The sequence below is a fragment of the Thunnus maccoyii genome, chromosome 24 (assembly GCF_910596095.1).
Source record: "Thunnus maccoyii chromosome 24, fThuMac1.1, whole genome shotgun sequence".
NCBI lineage: Eukaryota > Metazoa > Chordata > Actinopteri > Scombriformes > Scombridae > Thunnus > Thunnus maccoyii.
The window spans coordinates 16,478,643-16,499,814 of record NC_056556.1 but is presented as its reverse complement, the minus strand read 5'-3'; the positions used below and the strand labels follow the sequence as shown (position 1 = coordinate 16,499,814).

Sequence of the window (21,172 nt, the reverse complement as noted above, 5' to 3'; positions counted from 1 at the left end):
CGTACTCCTGTTTGTGAGAGATAATTTACAAACCAAAAAAATAAAAAAAATGAGAAAGAAGAAAACTGGAGTGCATCTTTGTGCAAGTGAAAGTCATTTTAAAAAAGTAATTTAAAAATTCACACACGCTCATTCAGTTTTCACAGTGGAAAAAGGTGTTTGTAGTCAAGGGCCACAACAAATGCAAAGAAGAAAGAAAACCTCTCTCTGAATCCTGAGTTTATAAAAGCCTTTAATATGGCATGACTCACAACTATGCATCTCTAGATCATTTACAGATTTCAAACTTTCTCTTTTGAGTGGTTCCACTTTCTTAAACATTGATTGCATGTGAACAGTAACTTCTTTAAATTACTTTTACATTTCATTACTACTGGTGTTAACACCTGTTTTCAATGCCAGTCCACCGCTGTGGTCCAGACTAAAGTATCTCAACAACCATTGGTTGTACTTCCATGTAATTTGGTACAGACATTGATGTTCCCCTCAGGATGAATTATAATAACTTTGGGGATCCTCTGATTTTTCTTCTACTGCCCAGAACAGGTCAAAATTTAATTTGGTTTAATTCACTTTATAAATTAATACTTGCAAAAGTAAAGACATTCCCATCAAGCTCAGCTATACTTTGTGTTTAGTGCTAATTAGCATATGTGAGCTTGCTAACCCGCTAAACTAAGACGGTGAACATGGTAAGCATTACCTGCTAAACATTAGCATGTTAGCGTTGTTATTGTGAGCATGTCAGCCATGTTAGCCTTGTTCACCAGTACCTTTTTAAACATCTGAGATGCACCGTCCACTGCCATCTGACTCTACCTGTTGATGATATTTGAGCTGTCAGATAAATAATCTCAAAATAGAATTTGTTACACACATCCTGCAAAACATGTGATCAACATCTTGAGTTTACTTAGTAGCTTTAATGTTTGCAGTCAGGATAATCCCAGCGGTAGCTTTGAGCTTATCATGTTCAGCCTTGGAAGTTTACCAAATAAACGGCACCCTAACAGAATACTTAATGAAATACTAAATTCAGATTTGAACCCAACGGCATATACCATATGATCATAGCTACATGGAATTATGTTAACTCCTGCCTGCTGACCTGCTTCTTTACCCTTTTAGAAGTTTCCAGTACCAAATAACATCATCTCCCCTTTATATATGATGGTGCTACAGATCTATAGAAAATAAACAAGATTTTCAAGTTGATGCTTGCAGAGAAGGGGAACAGTGAGGTTAATAATCATGTTGGAGAAGCAATTAGGCCTGCAACTAACAATTACTCTCATTATTGATGAAACTGACATGACATTATTTGGTCAAGAAAGTGTCAGAAAATGGTGAAAACCATTGGTTGATCATTGTTCCCAGAGCCCCAAGTGATGTCTTCAAATGTTCAATTGTCCACAACCTAAAAATATTCAGCTTACTGTCATAGAAGACCCAAGAAACTAGAAAATATTCACATTTGAGAAGCTGGAATCAGAGTTTGTCAGAATTAGGACATCTTTTTCTTATAAAAAAAGGACTCAACTATCAAAATAGTTGATTAATTTAACAGTTGGCGACTAATCGATTAATCAACTAATCATTGCAGCTCTAGAAGCAATAGTGATTTACTTTGACACTTTTATTTTCTACCTCTGTGTATTCTAGATATGTTTCATGTACTGTCATTAACTCCAGCCTGCCTTGACATTCCTCAGGGTTTGGGTTTTTCATTTATTTTGGACTGCATTTCATTTTTTGATGTTCCAAATCAATCTACTGCTGTGACAGCATCCTCTCTAATAGTTTCAGGCTTTGCAGGGGATTTGCTCCCATTTAGCCACAAGAGCATTACTGGGGTCCAACACGGATGTTGGTGATAAGGCCTGGCTCAGCACTGGTTCATCCCAAAGGTGTTGGATGGGGTCGAGGTCACAGCTGTGTGCAGACCAGTCAAGTTCTTCCACAGCAAACTGGGAAAATAATTCTCTCTTCTGAGCTGCAAGCTGGGATTTATTTTAGCCAATAAATGGTACAAAAATACACAGAAATCTTGTCAGTATTAGGCCTTATTAATCATGCAATGGGAAATGCTTTTAGTTTTCACATAACCTTGAGTCTGTTATTGTACGTTAATCAGTTAATCGATCATGCGTATTCACTCCATTAAAATAAATGTGATGTGTCTGTTAATGGGTGAAAACACAGATAGTAATGTTGTTTGTTGCTCAGTGGGTTTTTTTGAGTGTGTCAGCGCTCATTCATGGGGATGGGACTAATTGCTGGTGGTAGAGACTTGTTTGTATTTTCATTTTACATAATACCTTGTTTGAATCGCTTCACTGGACTAGCTGGTGTCATGGCCGTCATGAGTTGGACACTGATGGCTCACCATGTAAACTTATAACTCATAAACATCATCTTTCTTGTGTTTGTGCTTTTCCTTCCTCCTCCTCCCTTTCCTTCCTGTCGTCTGCCTTGACCCGCCTCCTTGACATTTGGCAACCAGTCAGTGACACATGATACACCCATTGAAAATGTTTGAAAGGTTGTATCCACAAATAAAACCGCCTCGCCGTCTGTCTTTGATAAAAAAAACACATCATATATGATTTGTGATGATTAAACAGCTCAGTGACACTTCAGTCAGACAGAATGAAGGCAGGAAGAGACATGATGACACACTTTCATTCATTCCCACCCCTTATTAGCTACTCTCTATACGCACCAAATTCCTTCACAGACAGACAGATGGAGAGACAGAAGGAAAAAGAGGGGAATCATTCACACTCGAGTGTGCTTGGGTATCCTCGTGTGCTCGTTTTACGTAAGCATAAGGCCGTAAATACACCAAGCACGGACGACACGTCTGCCGAAGCAGAACGCGTCTATTATAATCAACCGAAGCCGCTACACTGACCACAGAAGCCATGCTGCTCGCCTCTATTTTTACACGGCTGGTCTATTTTTCTTTTTTTCCTCTACGCACGGCTACGTCACCCTCCGACAGGTAAAAACAGTGCAGTCTGTTTAAAAATGATTCAAATAAATACCTCATTATACCAGAGGCAATGTGACGCAGCAGTGCAACCTCGCCGGCGACAGTTGTGGCCAGATGTGTAATGTTTTTGGGTTGCCCATCTGTCCGTCGTATTCTCGTGAGCATATCTCAGGAGAGCCTCGAGGGAATTTCTTCAAATTTGGCACAAACGTCCACTTGGACTCAAGGATGAACTGATTAGATTATGGTGGTCAAAAGGTCAAAAATCAAGGTCACTGTGACCTCACAAAACATGTTTTGGCTGTAACTCAAGAATTCATATGCTAATTATCACAAAGTTTCACACAAATGTCTAACAGGATAAAATGATGAAGTGATGATATTTCATATCCAAAAGGTCAAAGGTCAGCTTCACTTAGACATCATAATGTTCTGCAAAAACACTTTTCTGGCCGTTATTCAACACCATAACTCAGGATCAGAAGGGGAGTTTGTGACCTTAGTTCACATTTGGACAGATACTGAATTGGTGACTCTAATCTTGTTTGTATAGATCTTCTGTGCTGCCTGGTTGAACGTGTGTGTGTGTGTGTGTGAAGCATCGTCTACTGTCATGGCTACAGCTTTGTCTTCTATCAGAATCAGCTTTATTGGCCAAGCATGTGAACACATACAAGGAAAATACACTTATTGCCTTTTTATTAAATTCACTACAAATATTATGAGACAGACATGGATGTGAACTGCAACTTGACTCGTTGGCGGTGGCGGCGTTTCTAATTTTTCATTGCACATTAAACTAAATCAGTCAAATCAGTGTATCCATGATGCTGTAGTTAAAACAATCTACTTAATTAATTTAGTACCAGTTCATTTAGTTAGCCTACGCTTCCAAACCCTCCATAACCATAAATTTATCTTTTGTAACTTCAAACTTGGCAACGCTTGTTCACATAGCGTTTATAGGCCATATGGATGGGATCATGCACAGCTGAAAACACAAATAAAAATAAATTTACAGTACACATGTGGACAGGTCTTATGGTTGTAATAGTTTAACTGGCAAATGCTTTATTTTCCAAAGTTTTCTGACTTGAAGTCTCTTTAGAAAACACAGCTGGCTCACAACAACACACAACAAAGACACAGTTGGTGTAGCAGGTAAAAACCCCTGCCCCGCCCCGCCTAAGTGACTCATTGTGTCTGTGCCAGATGTATTTCAACCGTAAGGGTTAATGTTTGATGTGCCCCCCTCCTCCTCTCCTCTCCACACACACACACACACAGTCCCTCATCGCCCATCAGTCTCATGAACACATGTTCAGTTTTCATTGCAGCAGCACATCTACCACCTGGAGGGGGGAAACGCCTGGGTGGCATTTTGACATGCTGTTTGCAGCTGACAGATTCAGGATAATCACTTCACGACTCCCATGAAATTTCCTAATAAGCCATTCGCTGAATGTCAATCCGGCTTTACCTGCGCGAGGTGCGACTATATGAATTCACAGGGATTTCTTGTCTTCCGTACACCCCCTCCCTCCCTCCCCCTCTCCTCTTCTTCCTCTTCCTCTTTTTCTCCTGCTCACTTCGCTCACTGATTTGACAGCTGTTGTTCTTAATTTTCTCCCTGGCTATTTCCCCAGGATCCATCTGGTGCTGCTGAGAGTTAGAGGCTGATGTGAGAGCACAGCTCAGCAAAGTCAGACACACACGCACGCACACACACACACACACACACACACACACACAAATCAAATACTTGCAAACACACCTGGGCAAGAATATTGTTATGATTCTCTGTAGTTGCTCGGAAAGCTCACACATACTGTACATGTCAATACATTTCCTCTACACACACACACACACACATACACAGTGAAAATACCCACACAAGCCGACGATGCTGCGCTCAAACAGGAAGCATCAAATAATCATAAATAAGAGAATGGGAAAATAATAAAAGAAGCGTCCACTGATAAATCAATAAGCAGAAAACATTTGTCCCTGCGTATAAAAAATAAATTCCTCTTCTGTGAATTCGTGTGTAGTCGGAGAACAAATAAAAAGGTTGTTGTGGATCTATCGGAGGCTCTGAGCTGTACACACTTGTCTGTAATTCACCTGCATGTCGTAACTTTTAAACAGCCTCACCCTCAGTGGATGTAATGGGCTGAAAGCAGCTCAAAGTGGATTTGATGGTAGGTATTGACTCGTGTATGCGCCCTGAAAAGCAGCCAATTATTGTGCACGCCTAGAAGACACGGCCCTCTGTGCACATATTCAAGCATGTTCCTCTCTCGGGGAAGAAAGAGAAGAAAGGCAGGCCAATTACAGCGAGTGATTTTTCTATTTCGCCTCTTCGAAGAATAAGAGCTTTGTTTTCTTTCTTTTCTAGCGTGTTTTTGTTAACGTCGTGCCGTGGGCAGTTTGGTTTTTGTCTGCTTCCAAGTACAGATTATTCCTGCTTGGAATAACTGTTTGTTTTGGTGTGCAAAATACTGGCAGAGTTGTCCTCCTTCCACCCTGCGACAGACTTCCTTATTTGTACATTCCCTTGTTTCTCCGCAGGTTGTGATTCTTTCATCTCGGAGGGGTTAACGACAGCTATAATCCTATTGATCCAGAAAACTGATCCCTCCTAATCCTGTAACATGAAAGTTGGGCATTGTGATGTGTGTCTTTGCCTCGGCACAGTACAGTAGGACCGGTAGCTACAGCTTTATAAATTCTTAGCCAACACCATGAGCCCGCCGTCAGTGTTGATCTCAAAGCTGCTTCACAGACTGAGAATTTCCAGGACTATACCTCAAGTAAAAAGAAGGAAGCTCTTTATGAATCTGTTATTTGTTTCTCCTGTGGAGGATGGCGTGTCTTTTTCAACGTATTGTTATTGTGGACTCTGCAGACAGAGAACGGAAGACGAAAGAGCATTTTCAGATGAGCCTCGGGGAATGAGTCAGCCCGACTTCACTGGCTTGTCTTTCTTTCTGCTTCCCACTCTGCCTCTCACTTTCTCACCTTGCGTTGCGGGTTCTTACTCTCTCTCTCTCTTGAGTTATGCTCCAGTTGTGCCCTCGTACTTATTCCTCCTTTTAAAACCTACCGTCATCTCTCTATCCCTCCTCTTTGTCTCTCTGTCTTTGCCTCCATTTCTTTTTTTTTCCTTCCCCCTCCCCCTACTCTCCGTCTCTCGAAACCTGTGCCAGGTAAAGCTGTGTGATGGCAAAAGCATGTGGCAGTGACCTGCCACGACCAACACCCATCCATGCCAGTTAATGACACTTAGAGGCATCCCACGATGCACATCACCATGGTTGCCAGGCTGAACGCTGGCTGAATCAGCGGTAAAAAGTCACACTTTGGCAGTGCTCCCGGTGCAGGGTACAGCGGAGGTGACATCAGCCACTGTGGATGACACTGTTCTGGCAGCCTCTGCCTCCCACGCTCTGTCACTATCATCAATTTTCACAGTGTATGCTGAGAGAGAGAGAGAGAGAGAGCAAGAGAGAGAGAGAGAGAGAGATGGGATTGGGAAATTAGGGAGATAAACTGGTTATACCATGGTGTAGTCAAAGTAGTTATGAATGTTGGGAAAGAAGAAAACATTTGTCTTAAAGTGTTTCCAGCTGTTTCAGATATTGAGATTGTTTACAGAATGATTCATTCGAAAGACCTTTTTCCATTCGGAGAAACCTTGAACAGTCTTTCACAGCAGCGTTTTTATTTTTTTTTTAATTTACATTCATTTTATGGATGTAAAGATGCATATTTACCTTTTTTGTAGAAGACATGTAAAGAAGACAAATTCAAGGCTAAAAACACAGAATACTACATGAAATCAGCAAGTATGAAGTCTGTATACAGTAGAATCATAAACATGTGACTCCTATATGAAGGCTGTAGGGTTGTTCTCTCTGATAACAGTAATCGAGTGGGGGTGTTACATGACTCTGTACCTTGCAGCCCACCAGGCACACCTGATAAGTACTACCATGCAGCTGGAGGCATGTGGCTTTTGTCCTTGAAATGGCTACAGTAATGCATCCTGACCTCTGTTGCACCTACTATACCTGGAAACACTCTTTCAATTAATGAAATCTGTCTTTATTTCAGTCTCGCCGCCAGTTTTCATTAATAGCAGAGTCAGGATTCAGGAGTCACAAATAGTCTTATCAAGAGTAAATCAGATGAAAAGTTTTGCTTTCTGGGAACAAATGATCTATTCAAACTAAGGGATTATATTCTATTCCCTCGGTCATTTGCAGCAGACTCATTTATTATCAGGTCGGTGCTTGATCTATCGCTAGTCCGGGGGAAAGCAATTTAGGCTCGTCCGAGTTTGTTAGTTCCTCACAACTTTATCTTTTACACATGTTTGAAGCGATAACTTTTGAATAAGAGCGAAGGAATCCCTTTCAAGTAGAGAGCAAACTCGCCGCTCTGAGGGTTCCTACGGCAACCATTGGCTGCCCCCCTTTTGTTTGGTGAGGTGTGAGTCATGGTCAGCCAGCTATTTCAACATTGTTCAGAAGATAAATTCAGAAATAAATAATGACGGGATTAATCGACAGTTAATCAGGCGGATGTTCTTTTTGCACATTAAACAAATGAATCATCGTGTCACCCTACGTGACTGGATTACACAATTTTTATTATTTTCTGCCTCTTCCAAATCCAGTTTATATGCTGAAGTATTTCTTTTCTTTTTCATTTGAATTACGTGCTGGGTCCTGCCAATAAACTAGTGCATCATTACAAAAATGTTGGAGCACCAAATATACGCTGTTCAACATAAGAATTCCATACATGTACAGGTTACACAGTATAAAATGAAAGAGGAAACATTAGGCCTCATTAAAGTACCAGAACTAATTCGTGCTGACGTGGCAAACACGAGTGATTTAAGAAATCTTATTGCTTGTGCACTTAGAATTCTCATTCTCATTCTCATGTGTGTCCAGGGTAACGTCTTCCATTGTACCTGACAGCCTCGTCCATCTCCATGACTGTCACGTTGATGCCTCCCATCGATGTCATGGACCGCTTCTCTTCATCAAGACATCTTTTAGGTTCAAACTTTGTCAAACCGTTCCTTCTTTGTTTCTGTCACAGTACAGCTGTGTGATGACGTGCTGTTGGCAGCAGTAGTTCTATTTTCAGATTTGTTCAGGTCAGCTAATACGACTACTGACCCTACTATATTTGTTAAGTTCTCGTCTGCTGATTCTCGACCTGAAGCTCCAGGGTGTAAAAATCTTCTTTTTACACTTGGCTTGGTGAATGAAACTTGCCCACAAATGGAGCAGAAGAGGTACATTGTAGTTTTATATAGCAGTTCTTCATGAACAGGTGGCGTTAATTAAGTTGAAAACCTGCAACAAGTTTGTACAGTTAAAAGAGTTTGCTGAATCCGACTTGGAAAACTCATACTGACAAACCTCATGGAAACAAGTAAAAGAAGTTTAGGATAAGAATGCAGATATGTTCTTGCTTGAGGCTAAATGTACCTCGGTGGCCTCTGCAAGTAGTGGAGACTTACCGAAACGTGCAACAAGTTCTCTTATTATCATACTGATGGTACCGACTCTTTTCAGGCATTTACTCTATATTACAGCATTTACTGTAGTGTTGCGGAAGTCATCTATCTTGCAAGGCATCTCCTCTTCTAATGCCTCTAATTTCTCTCTGACCCATGGCGGCGGTGCATAGAAGAACATCTTATTCCGAACACTTCGTCCTTGCTCGCAACATTAACCTCCACCAGCTTACCCCTGCGGCAACGGGGATCCAATCAACTCCGACGCTTTGTCAACCCCCGATGCCTCTTTCTTCTGAGACTGTGACACAAAGAAATTAACACCGCGCATATTCATCACTATTACCAGCGAGGAGACCACGGATTTAATTGAATATGTAATAGCACAAGGGAGAGAAGTGGGGCTTGGCTCATTGCATTGTTGAAGCATGGGACAAGTCGCTGGATCTCTTCATGGGAAAATAACCAATGCCATGCTGGAGAGATGACTCGCGCAAATCCCACGTCGGGAACTTCCAAGTCCAACTGTTCTTCTAGAGTGAAATATTGCTTCGTGATCTGCGAAGTGATGATACACAAGGAGCTCAGAGTACATAGTGTAAATAACAAGATTAAATCAAAGGCTGTACTCTGATTGAAACACCTCCTTCTGGGCCTGAATTGATTGGCCGTTTCAGCGCCGACAGTTCAATAAATAAGCTGAAAAGAAGAGAAATGTTTTGTTAGCTTATTTTGTTATGTACATTTAATATGTGATGCTGATCAATGCTGCAGGATCAAGCATGGCACCTTATTGTTCTTAGCACTCATACGCTATGCTGTCAGTGCTTCAGTAGAGCGATTGCAACAATTACCTATTAACAGTGAGGAATGAGCCCTCGATGTGGACTAATGGCCGCGCTTTGACTGAAAGAAAAAGCCAACTCCGATTAAGTGGAGAGCTGAGGAGTGGGGGGGGGGGGGGGGGGGGGGGGGGGGTGTTAGCTTCTTGTCTGAGGCTAGACTTTGGGTGGCAGCAAGGTCCTTCTGGGACTGGAGCTGCCTTCACGAAGCGCCGGGCAGGAGGATGAAAGAGCCCAGAGACGCGGGTCGGGGCGCGACGAGGGAGTGGAGCAGACAGACCGAGCCTCAGAACTCTTGACAGCTCGGCGGCGGAGAGGAGAGGGAGGACGATGGCACAGAGAGAGAGAGAGAGAGAGAGGAGGAGGAGGAGGAGCAGAAGCGCCTCAGAGAGATCAAAGGTGCGCTCTTCAAGGGCTTGTCTCTCCTTCCCTTTGACAGGGGCAAAGAGGTGGAGAAGGGTGGGGGCTTCAATGAGAAGTCAGCGACGACGAGGACAGAGAGAGCTATAACAAAAACCAAAGAGGAGAGAGTAATCCATTTACCTGTGGCTCTCGACAGCCTTCGGGCTCGGCCGGCAGCAGCTGCAATATTCTCCATATCATTTATTTTCTATGCACTCCTCAAAAAGGCTTTATGCATTTGTAATGTAACAGAAGCATGTACAGTATACAAACACTTAGCCCTGGGCTAAAAGCATGGCAAAAAATGATTTTTTCATGTGTGTTCCATACAGAACTTCAGTAATGATGCGTTTTAGACATTCAGCTTTTCAACCGCAAGAAAATTACAAGCTGAAAATTCATCATACATATATTTAGAGCCAGGCGATATGTGAGAAAAATGTTATTACGATCATTTTTCATTTTACATGAGGATATAAACTGAGTCACAGTTTCTATTAAGATTAAAGATTCATTTAACCTTAAGATCACCTCGTAGTAGATTCTGCTATGATCCGCAAACAGGAAATTTATTTGGATTCCAACAATAAACAGAAATCTTCAGTGTTGACTAGTTTACATCTTCTGTCAGTGATAATCCCTCATTTCTGACTGTGTGATTCTTCTCATTGTCCTTTGCCATTCAAATAGTGACAGCATGTGAATGTTACGGTTTGTTGTAAGGATGTTTTTCATGTGTCTTGCTGCTTGTTCCAGGGGATTGGTCTAATTACTGGTGTTTGAAACTGTAGTAGTATTTCTCATCTTTGTTTGCACGTCTTTTCAACAGTATTAAGATAATATATGACTAATCTGTTTCATGCCTAGCGCCCTTTGAGACTCATTCACTGCATGACCAAACATGGCTTTAAGTAGGCAACTCTTGTTACCTCATTTATTCACAACAGCTCTTCACATTTAAGGTTGTTGTGACTGTTTTGTTGTGAGCTGTCTGTATGAATGTCATCATCTTCATTCTTAGATTTTTTGAAAAATTCACTTATTGATCTAATGTGTGTGTGTGCTGAAACCCGAGCGTCTCACCGCTTTAACACTGTGCACTATTTTCATAATTTACACTGATCAGCCCTTGTCGGAGGGGGGTACGTAATTTGTTTGCTCACTCATGTGTCACATGCAATATGTCAGACTCCGCTGATCTCATTTTGACAAAACCTGAGGAAAAGATCCATCTCACAGCTGCACCCAGACTTCAAAATTACACTGATTGGCCCAAGGTAGAAGTATAATTATAAAAAATCATTTTTGTTATTTTGCAGCATAGACTGGGACGTGGTTTATCATCCCGTTGCCTGGTGAGAAGAGGGTGAGGGGCTCTTACCTGCTGAAAGGCAACGTATGAAGCACAATGGAGATGACACACTTCCATGCTGAAGAATGCCTGGAGAGCATCTCGCTCTGTACACATGATCATTATGAACTGAGAGGTCACAGAGGCAATCTAGGGAGATGTGACCCATTTCTCCCTCTCGAGAGCAGCTGCTCTCAGCGGTGAACGCGAGAGGAGGAAGAAGCAGGAAAAAAAGGAACAGGACGTATTGTAGTTTGATATACAGGGTGTCTCTTTAGTCTTTACTGTTCACTGGATATGAGATGTAAATGTCAGCATAAAGTGGATGTATTATGAATTGTGTAGATGGATGCTGCGCAAGTCTCCATCTGGGTTGTCTCCAGTGTGAATCTGTTCCATTACTTTATTCAACCAGGATAAGGAGGAAGGAGAGAAGGAGGAAAATGTCCCTCCAACCTCACATTTCCCTCGTCTGCCCTCACTTACAGCATAGAAGATTATTTTTTGCCTTTATTGGACAGTGGCTAGTGAAGAGGCAGACAGGAAACAGAGAGAGAGAGAGAATTGGGAATGAATTGAACCAGGCATGTTGCGGTTATGTGACATGTGCAGTAACCATTCGGCTACCGGGGCGCTCCAGGAGGGCTCCAGGGAGAGTTTTAACATCTGAAAGGGCAGGTCCATTATTGTTTTTTTCAAGGTTTTTATATCACTCTGTAGCTTCCTGGTAGTGTTCCATATGTATTCACAAATTCAACTTTTTCCCACATGACCTGACGTAGGTTTCTGCATGATGTCATTGCTACATATAAACTGATATAAACCCCCAAGGCCGTCTAGCCAGTAGCCACAGAGAGGGACTGAGCTCTCACTGTTGCTGCTGCAACTCTCCCCCATCCCTGAGATCTCCCCCCATCTGTAAACGGCTCCGGATCAGAGCAGAGTCCGGTGTGACTCGCGGGTCCAAGTCTCCCAGAGCTCCGGCTCTTCTCCCAGCTCTATCCTCCAGAGTTCCCGCCACTCAGCAGCTGTCTGTCCCTCCGCTCCATCCGGTGCATTTCTAAACATCTCACACTTGCTCATAGTATATCTGGACAGTTTTTCATGCTCTGACTTACAGTGAGCAAGTAGCAAACTGTGTGTGTGTTAATTGGGTGGCATCATCGCTCTAACCCACATCACTGCTTTTTGCTAACAGCTGAGTGGGTGTTTCCATTTGAACAAAAAAAAAAAAAACGCAGATGCAGTCGTCTTTTAACATGAGTCACTAATTGACACTACTTGGACTAGACTTTGAGAAAGAATGCACACTGTCAGTCAAAAGTTTTAAAACCCTGCATTTTAGCATTTTTATTAAATTTCGAGTAATCTAATTGCTTTGAGATTTAACACAAGTATGGTCTCTTCCACCAATTTCTCTGTAAGACAGACTCATACCTCAGAGCAATAACAGATCGGCTTTTTCACTGTCATGAGCTGACATTTGCTTCTGATGATCACTGCTGAGAGACTTAGAGAGACCTAAATCTTTGTGTTTAAGGACTTAATTGACAGGATCTCAGATCCAAATGGGACTCTTAATTAGAGCTTTAATAAAACCGTGTGCAATGAAAAGGCCAACCAATTAAGCCTATAGTTATGTTCAAAACACCTAGACAGGCCTCTCATCAAGAGAAGTATAGTGTGTTGTCTGCTCCAGGTGTATAATTAGTATAATCAAGATCTAGGTCATATCCTAATAGATGTGGGTCATTTCCATTAAAATAAAAAGTCACAAGCACTTTCCAATGCACCGTTCATACGCCACTGCTCTCAACAGGCACAGTCTCTTAACATGATGAAATGTGTAATCTCATTTGTTGCCTCTTGATTGCTTGAATAAAGACCAGACTTTCATCAGGTCCACTCCAAATGTTGCACAAACCTGAAACCCCGTAGCACTGACGGGGTCAGGTCCTATTGTTTTCAGCCAGTGGAGTCCGGTCAAAGGCCTTTCTTTGTTGAGGCACAAAGCAAAACATTCAGTAATGTATTAAGTGTTTGATCTGAAAGCCTGCACATGCAAGGAGACAGCAGGCATTTGTGTAAAGCTGGCAGCGGTTCATATAAAGCAACAGAGTATAGAGAGCCATGAATATATGACGGATCTGTGGTAGAATTTCAATTCAAACTGAATCTGGTGAGCAGGGGAGTGAAATGTGACCTTGAATTACATATCCCATGGCACAGCGAATACACTGATCAGCAGTATGGGGTGTCTACAGAGCGTGAAGCACCTGTGAAATGATAGAAATAAGAAAAAAAAAATAAAAAAATCGAACATCATTTCCTTATCTGCTGTCTATCGTCTGAGACTTCTTCGACGACGCTAACAGCAGCTGACAGGAAGTCTAAGAGACGCCTTCAAGCTGAAAGTTAATTATCTTATTCACCCTGGCAGGTATCTCAGGATCTGACGGTGTCTGTTTCAACCTTTCAGGACGCACAAAGACATGTTTTGAATTGTGACCATCCCCCACCCCCCCTCCGCTTAGCAACACTGATCAGTAATCAGGACTGTTGGAGTGTCAATAGGACGTTGAGACAAACGCCAGTGGTGACAGATGTCTCTTTTACCCATTAGATAACTACCAGAGAGGAACAATCAAATCATTAATTTTTTTTCTCTATTATGTGAAAATTATCTCTCCGAAAAGCCACGTTCACTCATTTTGTTGCTTCACTTTCTTTTGAAGGACAGCAGCAGGTTATAGCTCTGAATCACGCCCGCTGTAATCACCTGGTCTCAAGAGGGACTGAAATTTGATTGGCAACCCACTGTGAAAGGTCACAGGAAACCTGCAGTACCAGCGGATTTGCGGATTCAGTTAAAGTCTTTATCTCTCACAAAGTCGACTATAATAAGTTTGACCTCACCAACCTGGAATTTTGATACCTCTATGTCACTTATGTTTGACTTTTAACAAAAATGCATGTTATTTTTCAATCTTTGAAATAAGGAGACAGAACAGGATTGATCAGAGTTTGCAATTTTTGTTGTTGGAGGTAATCAAAAGCAGCTGCATATAATATTAAAAAGGAGACTCAAAATCCTGAATATGCAGCTAAATACAGTAGGTGTTCATTATGTTTATGATTTGCCATCAGCTCATAGAAATGTCCTGTTAATTGTTCTATTGTTTCTTCAGATGCTGGCTCTTAAAGCAGTGTTTGTTCACCACTAGAACCACCATTCAGGCGTCTCCTGTGACATGTGATTGACACTCGTTAGGCTAAGCGTTGGCAGGTGACTTCCTGACTTCTGTTAAGCGTACCATAAAAATTCCAGTGTTAGGAATACAGCAAGGAGTGGACCCAAACACAGCACACTGAGACTGAAGAAGTTTAAGACGGTTTGTTGCAAAAACTTAGCTCTATTGATATGAATGAAGGTGGAGAGGTAGGAGAGCACTGGGGGTTGAAGGCACGCTGAGCAAAGCGGAGCAGCGGGGAGTGATTGAACCTGCGGCTGAGCAGGCAGGAGTGGAGCTGCTCGAGATGGCGGTGGAGAAGTGGGCAGGCAGACAGGTGCTCGGAGGAAAGCAGAGCGGCGAGCAGGTAGACAGAGAGCTCGGTAATGAGCGTGCTTGTAGAGGAGTCTTGGCAGGCAGGCGGATGACTGCTGAACGGAGCAGGCCGGGAGGCACACAAGGAGGAGTTCTGGAGCGCAGGGGAGACGCGCAGTTAGAACAGTGAAAAAATACTTAAAGAACAAAAACACACTGGAGAGCCGGCCCGAGGATCTGACTTCCACCGGGGGGTGACGGCGCAATCTGGTGAAGACTGGAAGGAGAGCCGGTGTGGATGTACTGTAAAATTGATGAGGTAATGATGAGCAGGTGTGCCAGTCACAGGTTGAACAGGAGGAGGAGGAGGTTGTAGCCACGCCCACGGACACACACAAGGACATACACAAACACAGATGGGGGGGGGGACAGAAATGGGGAGAAAACACTAAGATCATGGTGAGAGCCAGGACACACAGAGCTTATTCAAAGTGACAATTGTGTGAAGTAAAGAGAAATGTGTGTGCAGTGGGAATTTCAGCAGAACTGGATACAGCAACAGGTGATTTTTTTTTTTTTTAGCCACACCAGTCATGTTGTACAGTCTCTCAGAGCCGCTAACATAGCTATTTTACATTTCTGGTAACTTCACATACTTTGCAGAGTTAACTTAAGTCTTGCCATGTGATGCTCACATTGGCTTTATGCTCGACCTGCGAGCTTTCTGCAGCTCCCGTCTCCTTATCCAACTGTGAGAGAACATGCCGTTGATTGTGCGACAGACTGCCAGGGCACGATCTGTGCGCACTTTCTCCGTCTTGTCCACGGTGTTGGATACAGCAAGGTTCAGGTTATGTCCAAAGCAGCTCAACCAGGGTCAGCCTAAGTTGAGAACAGCCGCTTTTATGTTGCTTCCACTGTCCGTCGTGAGACACTTCACCCTCCTCTAATCCCCATTCTTGCAGAGCCAAGTTAGCGGCGGTGTAGTGCTCTGGCAAAAAGCTTGTTTGCAGTCATTCAGAAAGCAGCGTCCACTCTGTCTCAATAAAATGTAAAGTCAGTGACATGTATGGTGTTGTTTTTGTGCTGGACCACATGTCTTGTGAGGGGAAAGTGTTCAATAGCTGAGATGGCCTGTTGCAGCTCATTCTGGACACGGTTGTAGGCGCAGGATGGCTGTTGTGGAGAAATATGTCCGCCCTGGTACCTCGTACTGGCTGTCGAGTGTAGTTAAGAGGTCTCTGAACGACTTCAACAGTGTTGAAAGGCACCATTTATTTGCAGATGTATTTGGTCACTGTGTCAGTACATGCTTTCCACCTCTCACTGTCTTTCTTATATTTTGTACATCACGCAAAGGTGCCACTTTATAGATGGCTGTGTGTCTAGCCTCTCCAGTTGTGCTTTTGCTGCAAGGCCCATTTTGGCAGCCTCACTCTTGTGGTGCACTTGTAGGTGAGTATGTAGATTAGAGGTATTTCCTCTAGATGCTGCCACCTTCATCAGGCAAAGTTTACATATTGCCTCATTAACATTATCAAGTTCCATATTAGCATTGGGTTGAAAGCTGAAATATTGGCAAATAGGCGCTTTTGCTCTTTGCTTTGGCACCAAATCCTCCGCCATCGTCTCATCGGTCTCATCATGAAAAACTAAATGAGTACCATTTCTATACAATATTAACTAATATTATAGTTTCCTGGACCTTTTTAAAGTGCATGATGAGACACATATCCTAAAGTGCAGAGCTTGACTTGACTCAACACTCTTGGATATACCAGAAAGACCTGGATGACTGAGAATCATCTGCAGAACAACACTATATCCAGAGCACTGTTTCTTCTGTTTTTCATCAGTGTTAATCAGGACAACCTCCAAAAACAGCAAATACACAAACACATTTAGGAATTTTAATAACATGTAATATTTCCATTATGATAAAGTATCCATATCAAAAAGGGTTTAATGATGTAACCTACATGAACTTCAAAACTGGGACCAAAACATGTACTGAAATCGACCAAAATTACCTTCCCAATCATCCCTCTAATGGCTCACAGCAACAACAATAATCACACACTTGAAAGTATAACTGGGAGAAAACTATTGCAAAGCACATTTTTATTGGGCTCTAATTGCAATTTCCGCACTGAGCCCTCACAGAGAAAAAAACACAAGTATATTTAGGGAGGGGAAAAAAACAAGCTCATCACTCATCACAACCTTAGAAATAATTTCCACAACAGAGAAACCGAGCCTAGTTTCTGCTCCTAAAGGGGAGAGAGATACAAACTCTAATTATTGTTGGCAGCAGAAACTAAAGGTGCATTTGCTTTCCTTTTATTATTCCTCGTTGTTGAATAATTAAGACCTATTGTTATTTCTCGGCCACCCACTGTAATGATAGCAATAATTCATATTATGCTGATTAGCACGGTGACGGGGGGGTATAATGCATTCCAAATGGCATGAATTTTTCCAGCGTCAGAAAAATTATGTTAATAGTGAAGAGAAGCACGTTTCCACATTGATGTAAATGTATGAAGAAAACGTCTGAATTAACTTCTATAGTAAAGCAGAATTGTGCTAAGGCCACCAAACCGTGTTAGTAATGCACTAACAAGTATTTCTCTGCATACGCCAATTTGCAAGGTGATTGCTCATCAGCCGCCTCCCCAGAGTATCTGCGTGTGGGCTCACGAGCGCGTACGCCATTACATGCACATTTGTGTCTACGGTTGTGTTTGTTCATCTTGTGTGTGTGCACACCGCTCTCCCTCTCTCCGAGTGCCGTGGCGGTGCGTGAGCGGCTTGTTAATGGAGGTGTGTGATTACTCCGGAGCTGAGCTGACAGCTCGGTGTATCCAAGCCCCGATCGGGTAACTGACTTCACGCCAGGGCCGAGACATGCCACTCAAGTCCGAGGGCAGGAAGTTCTTTCCAATTACCCAGAGCGCACTGCTCTCTGCCTGTTAGCAGGAGCGGTGACAGGGCTCCATCCTGACTTTGACGTGGTGTTTCCTCCCTCTCTCTTGTAACATTGATGGCGGTGTGATAGTCACACCATGATGGTCTATACTTTGTTTGACTTTCTCTTTGCATTAGTGCTGGGTCTCTGTGGATGTCTGTCAGTCCTCAATCCAGACTGGAATATCTATTGAATGGTTGCCATGAAATGTATTGCAAACAGCAGGTTCACCTTTGGTTGGTTTGAACAATGTTTGATCACCTTCCAGTATGGTGCAAACATTAATGGTCTTTGTGAACTCTGGTGATCCCTTAACTTTTCATCTAGCACCATCATCAGGTCCAAATTTCAACTTTTAGCAGCAAAGCATTTACCATTTTTGTGTGACTTTTTTTTTTTTCAGTAATAATTCAATAAACAATAGGTCACATTTTAACTATAGTTCTGCCTGACGCACATTGAATGATCACTTTGCTGCCTCAATAAAAATGACATCTATAGACTTGATGGATGAGGATTCCTTTAGTTTTCCATACTTCAATTTCAATAATGTCTGATATGAAATGCAGACATTGTGTCTGCTTTGCTTCGTATACAAGCCATCTAACACTGACACAGAGCATAAGCTGCTCACCACTCCTACCTTTTGCTTTCAGAGTTAAATATATGAATACATATGAAACACAAAAGTAGAGTTGATTGTGCCAAGTCTGGTAATTGAAATATTTTCTTTTGGAATATTTAATTAGACTTGTGTTATCTCAGTTCAGTGTCATCCTCAAGGTAAATGAAAACCCAAAAGCATTTTGAAATTCATTTTGTGTAGGCGCGGCGCGGCATCTGCCACTGAAGCTTATTAATCGAGTGAGAAACTCAATTTGATGTGAGAGAATTTCATTTGACCTTTTCCGGGCGTAAGTGGGTCTTGAATGATAAGTTCTCATGAAAGAGCATACATCAATCGACCCTTCCACCTTCTCCGCCTGTTTGTTGCCATAGTTAGGCTGAGATAGCGACGGTGGCTGCAGCATACTGATGAGCCATTGGCTGATTACACTTAAAAACTTTCCTCATGGTCTTTGTCAAGATACGTTTGAGTGGAGTTTAGGCTTTATGCAGTTTTCATGAAGGGGTGCATATCTGCTATTTGAAAATTCTAGCGTCATGTACGATGCTTATTCATTGTTTTATTTTTTGACAGAATGGGTTCAACCGAGCTAAATTAAAATGCATTTGTTCATGTTTTAAGAGATGCTTTTAAAGATTACACATTGTTTATTTGATATGTTAAAACAGTCCTAAAGCCACTTACTTCCCTCATCTTTCATATCACCCTCACAGTGTCATCTAATCTCTTTTCCTTTCCCAATATCCTTCTTTCCCAAAGTCTCATATCAGCTCTCCTGACCTGGCTCTAACTTTTTCCTTTTCTTTCTTTTTTTTTACAGAGTTGGTATGAAGAGAAAGAGCCCATATTGCATTGGATGAGAGCCAGCTGTGTCAGGTATGGTATGCTACACTGACCTCAGCTTCCTGTCCGTTTGTCAAATCGCTGCTCAGTCAGGGATGTAGCCTATTTCTGGTTTTAAAAGGCCTTTCATAATAGGTGGACAGAGCGGTCCTATATTTCACAGAGCTCTCTCTGCTGGAAGAAAGCCAGGGGAGACTGAGAACTGAAACAGAAGCCTTGAATAAAAGTTATTGTTGGCTCTGTGGATCACTGCTTCAATGTTGCTGTTTAATGAAGCAGAGGTTTTATCACCCTTCCATGCATTTAAGTATCCTGCTCTCCCTTTGTTATCAAAGGGAATTGCTAAATTAATTATTGAACAGAAAACATGGTGCATCCCAGTGGTTCATGTCAGCTCATCTTAAGTCATTCCTATTGCTCCACACGCTCTAGCAACACTCTTTAAGATGGGCTTTGTACTCTGTCTTTTGCCATGCAGCCTACTTCTGATTTTGGTGACACCTTTGGTAATCTGTCAAATTATGAAAGTTGGCTTTTTGCATTTGTTTTCAATTCTGAAAACTGGGCAGAATTTGAAAGGGGACCTACTATGCTTTTTCTTATTTTTATGTCAGATGTCTATGTTAAACATGTCAAATAATGAGGTACCTGTATGTTGAAGTAATCCCTGTGAGCAAAAAGCACCAGCTTCAGACTGTTCTGAATGCGTTTTTTTTCTACTTTCAGCCCGAGTTGATGTTGCCTTGTGACCAATATCTTTATATGGTCATCTGCTCCACGCATAGCACCAGAGTTTACTGCTCCACTCTGCTAACAGTGCAGGCATTTTTCCATTGTTTTGGGGGTAGTCACGCCGAACCATGACTACACAGACGGGCAAAGTAAAATAAGTAGTTTACCTGTTGGAGGTGTGCTGGTTGTCTGCAGCTCTTCATCAAACATCATCATCACTGTGGCTGTTTCTGCCTGTACTATTCCTCCCTGCATTATTTCTAACTGATTTGCTGAACAAAGAGCTCCAAATATGTCCATATGTTGTTGTTTCAACTAGTTTTTAGCGCCGCTAACGAAGCTCTGCTAATTCAGTGAGGACAATATTTTATTTCCTGTAAATTCTTCACACTAAAAGTCTCCTGTTATTTAGTCATTTAAAAGCTTTAATATGAAGCGGCAAAAGCAGGAAATGTTGGGTTTTCATCAACAGTAACTTAACACGACTGATACGGCTGCCCCTTGATTGGCTTCCTGAAGGGTGGGCTCATAAGGGGCCTTAAAGAGACAGGAGCTAAGGCTGCCTGTTAGAGACAGAGGCTGGACTGAGATGCTGCATAAAGGGCCAGTATAAGATAAATAAAGTTTTTTGAACTGTGAAACATGCAAAGCTACTCTAGTGAAGTCTCAGAATAAAATATAGAGCTGGAAATTAGCATAATTGGTCCCTTTTAATGATATTTATATCAGTAGTGAATTTTCCACTTTGAACAAAACCTTTTCTAAGTTACAGCTTTACCAAACTTATTTTACCGAGTAAGTGTTGCAATGAGGAGAACCTCTAGGCCAGTATTGTGGGCTAATAATACTGAGCCTTGCTGCAGGCTAAGATGCCACACACCAAAGTGATATCTACCTTGATCTGACCTGTTCTTTGTATAGTTCCATATCTCATATCCTGCTGAAGCACTGTACACACAACAGAGAGCAAAAAGTGAAAGGAGAAGGAGGAATACTCATTAAATGTTGTTTTATCATGAGCTGCCCATCTCAGCCATCACACTGAATCTGAAACATTGATTAGATAGAAGTTATGATTGTAATGACAAAATTAGGCAGTAAACTTAATTAGGATTTTAGGAAACGATCAAATGGTGCAGAGGGGGGCTGAGTAATAGAACATGGAGGTATCATGTACTGTTGTGATAGTTATTAAAAATAAAATGATCAATTAGATGAAAGTCAGGCTTGTTGTACTTCTATAATCCACTGTAAAGTTTGCAAGCTTCCACAAAGCAGTCAGTCCAGTGATTAGGAGATAAGGGCAGGAGGAAGCAGAGAGACAGGA

General features: G+C 42.1%; 1 protein-coding gene across 1 annotated transcript in view; it reads left to right on the top strand.

Moving 5' to 3' along the window:
• The window catches only part of LOC121892290 (beta-1,3-galactosyltransferase 1-like), a 104,580-nt gene that overhangs the window by 28,030 nt on the left and 55,378 nt on the right, over positions 1-21,172 (top strand). The window contains exon 2 of the mRNA XM_042405238.1: positions 19,091-19,146. The gene's annotated coding sequence lies outside the window, so the exon portion shown is untranslated. The remainder of the gene's footprint in view (positions 1-19,090; positions 19,147-21,172) is intronic.